The sequence below is a fragment of the Chrysochloris asiatica genome, unplaced genomic scaffold, assembly GCF_000296735.1.
Source record: "Chrysochloris asiatica unplaced genomic scaffold, ChrAsi1.0 scaffold00313, whole genome shotgun sequence".
NCBI classification, from domain to species: domain Eukaryota; kingdom Metazoa; phylum Chordata; class Mammalia; order Afrosoricida; family Chrysochloridae; genus Chrysochloris; species Chrysochloris asiatica.
In genome coordinates this window covers 905,903-909,961 of record NW_006408831.1, presented here as the reverse complement: position 1 = coordinate 909,961, position 4,059 = coordinate 905,903, and positions in this window count along the sequence as shown.

The following is a 4,059-nucleotide window of genomic DNA, read 5'->3' as shown; positions in this document are numbered from 1 at the left end:
GAAGGCTGTGCTCTTTGATCTTCATAAGTAAATGTTTCAAGTCCTCTTCACAGTAATAGCAGATTTTAATACACCATTTTTGATCAAGGTCAGAACAACTAGAAAGAAATTCAATCAAGACACAGAAGAACTAAACAACACAATCAACCAACTTGACCTCCACAATCAACCAACTTGACCTCATAGACATATACAGAGCACTCAACTCAAAAATATCACAATAGATGTTCTCTTTCAGTGCACATGGAACATCCTTCAGAATAGACCATATGTTAGCCAACAATGCAAACCTTGATACATTTTAAAGCATCAAAATACAACAAAACATCTTTTCAGATCATAATGCTGTGAAATTAGAAATCAACAGTAGGAAGATCGAGGGGAAAAAAAATCAAATGCATGGAAATTAAACAACAGCTTACTTAAAAGCTCCTAGGTAATAATTCAAATAAAATCTGAAATTAAAAAAAAAATTCTTGAATCCAATAATGAAAACAAAACTTACCAAAACCTTTGGGAGACAGCAAAAGCTACATTTAGAGGGCAATTTATAGCAATAAATGCACACATCCAAAAAGAAGAAAGAATCCAAATCAACACCTTAACCAAACATCTCCAACAATTAGAAAAAGACCTGCAAAGTAAGCCTACTACCACCAGGAGAAAAGAAATAATAAAGGTTAGAGTAGAAACAAATGAAATAGAAAAACAGTAGAAAGAATCTACAAGACAAGAAGTTGGTTAGTTGAAAGGATTAATAAAATCAATAGTTAGCATACATAACAAAAGAGAAGAAGATACAAATAACATGAATAAGAAATTATATGGGTGACATCATGACAGAATCAATGGAAATAAAGAGGATAACAGAATGCTATGGTGAATTGTACTCCAACAAATTTGAAAACTTAGAAGTAATGGACAAATTTCTAGAAACACACAATTCACCAAAACTAGCACTGGCTGAAGTAGAAAACTTGAACAGGCCTATAAGAAGAGAGGAAATTGATCAAGCCATTAAAAACTCTCAACTAAGAACAGTTGGATGTCTGGTAGTGTAGTGGTTATGAGTCCAGCTGCTAACCAGCAGTTAGTCCAGCAGTTCAAAACTACCAGCCATTCCACTGGAGAAAGTTGAGGTTTTTCAGTTCACATAAAGATTTACAGCCTCAGAAACCTCATGCAGGGTCGCTATGATTTGAAACTGACTCCATGGCACACCACCACCACCAAGAAACATTGAGGCTGAGATGGCTTTACTGGTGAACGCTACCAAACAGAGAATGTTGCTGTTATTGTTGTTAAGAGCCATAGAGTCGGTTCTGACTCATAGCAACCCTGAATAGGGTTTCCGAGGTTGTAAATTTTTAAAGGAGCAGAGAGCCTTATCATTCTCCTGCAGAATGGCTGGAAGTTTTGAACTGATGGCTTTAAGGTTAGCAGCCCAACTCTTAACCACTACGCTACCAGAGCTAGCTGACACCAATTCAATTCAAGCTATTCAACAATACAGAAAAAGATGCAAAACTTCTGAATTCATTTTATGAAGCAAGCATAACTCTGATACCAAAACCAGGCATTCAGAAAGAATATTATAGCCAAATATTCCTCATGAACATAAATGCAAAAATTCTTAACAAAATCCTAGCAAATAGAACCCAGCAATATATCAAAAAACAAAACCAAAACTCATCAAGTGGGATTCATACCAGGTATGCAGGGATGGTTCAAGATTAGAAAAACAATCAACATAACCCACCACATTAAAAAACAAAAACAAAAACATATCATCTTGTTAATTGATACAGAAAAGGCATTTGACAAAATCCAACAGTCATTCCTGATAAAAACACTCAACAAAATAGGAACAGAAAGGAAATCCCTAAACACAATTAAGGGCATATATAAAAAACAAACAGCCAACATTATTCTCAATGGTGAGAAACTGAAGTCATTCCCCTCGAGAGCAGGAACCAGACAAAGATGCCCTTTATCATCACTCCTATTCACTATTATGCTGTAAGACTTAGCCAGAGCTGTAAGGCAAGAAAGGACATTAAAGACATCTAAATTGGCAAAGAAGTAAAACTCTATTTGCAGATGATATCATTCTATAATTAGAAAATCTCAGATTTTCAAGAAAATTATTGGAACTTGTCGATAGATTTGGCAAAATAGCAGGGTACAAGATCAACATAAAAAAATCAGTCAGATCCCTTTATATTAATAAAGAGAGCTCTTGCTTCCCAAACTCAAAACCTACTATACAGCCACTGTAGTCAAAGCAACCTTGTACTGGTACAATGACAGACACATCAATCAAAGGAACAGAATTGAGAACCCAGAAGTAAATCCATGCATTAGATGGGAAAGAGATAGTCTCTTCAACAAAAGGTGTTTGCAAAATTGGAAATTCATTTGCATAAAAGTGAAACAATACCCATTTCTCACACCATATACAAAAATGAGCTCAACATGTATTAAAGACCTAAATGTAAAACCTAGAACTACACATATCAATGAAAAAAATAGGGACAAACTTAGGAGCTCTTTTACGTGGCATAAATACACTATCAAATGTAACTGAAAGCATACAAACAGAAGAAAAAATAGATGATTGGGACCTCCTAAAAATTAGACACTTATGTGCATCAAAGGGTTTCACCAAAAGAGTAAAAAGAGAACCCATAGACTTGGGGAAAATGTTTGGCAACCATATATCAGACAAAAGACTACTAGCCAAAATTTATAGAGCAGTTCAACGCCTCAGCAAGAAAAAGACAAATAATCCAATTAACAAATGGGCAGAGGATATAAACAGACACTTCACCAAAGAAGACATTACGTCAGTCAACAAACATGAATAAATGCTTATGCTCATTAATGATTTGTTGTTATTGTTAAGTGCCATCGAGTCATTTCCAACTCATAGTTACTCTACAGGATTTCCAAGGAGCAGCTGGTGATTTTGAACCACCAACCCTGCAGTTTAAACTGACCTTTCAGTCCAGCGCATTATCCTTCAGTGCCACACCAAGATTCCTTTGTTGTTGTTAGGTGCCATCGAGTCGGTACCAACTCATAGCGACCCTAGGCACAGCAGAATGAAACACCGCCAGATCCTGGGCCAACCTCACTATCATTGCCATGCTTGAGCCCATTGATGCTGCCACTTTGTCAGTCCATCTCACTGGGGGTCTTCCTCTTTTTCATTGACCATCCACCCTACCAAACATGATATTCTTCACCAGGGACTGGTCCCTCCTGACAATATGTCCAAAGTATGAGAGGCGAAGTTTGGCCATCCTGGCCTCCAAGGAGCACTCTGGCTGCACTTCTTTCAACACAGATTTGTTCATTCTTTTGGCAACCCATGGCACTTTCAATATTCTCCTCCAACACCATAACTCAAAAGCATCAATACTTCCAAGACTCCTAGAGAGATGCAAATCAAAACAATGAGATATCATCTTACTCTAGCATTAGTAGCTAAATTCCAAAAAAATCCAGAAAACAACAATGCTAGTGAGGGTGTGGAGAGACTAGGATCCTCTTACACTGCTGGTGGAACTGTAAAATGTTACAACCACTGTGGGAAAGAGTATGACGCATTTGCAAAAAGTTGGAAAGTGATATACCATATGACCCAGCAATTCTTCTAATTGCTTTATGTCCTCAAGAAATAAGAGCTATGACAGGAATAGATATATGCACACCCATGCTCATTGCAGCACTATTTACAATAGAAAAATTATGGAGCCAGCCTAAATGCCCATCAACAGAAGAATGGTTAAACAAACTTTGGTACATACACATAATGGAATATTACTCAACATTGAAGAATGATGAAGAATCTGTAAAACACTTCACAACTTGGATGAACCTGAATGACATTATGCTGCGTGAAATAAGTCAATCACAAATGACAAATATTGCATGAAACCACTGTTGTAAAAACTTAAGAAAGGATTTTGTTGCTAAATGAAACATTCTGTGAGGTTGGCCCAGGATCATTCAGTGTTTTGTTCTGCTGTGCATAAGGTCGCTATGGGTTGGTAC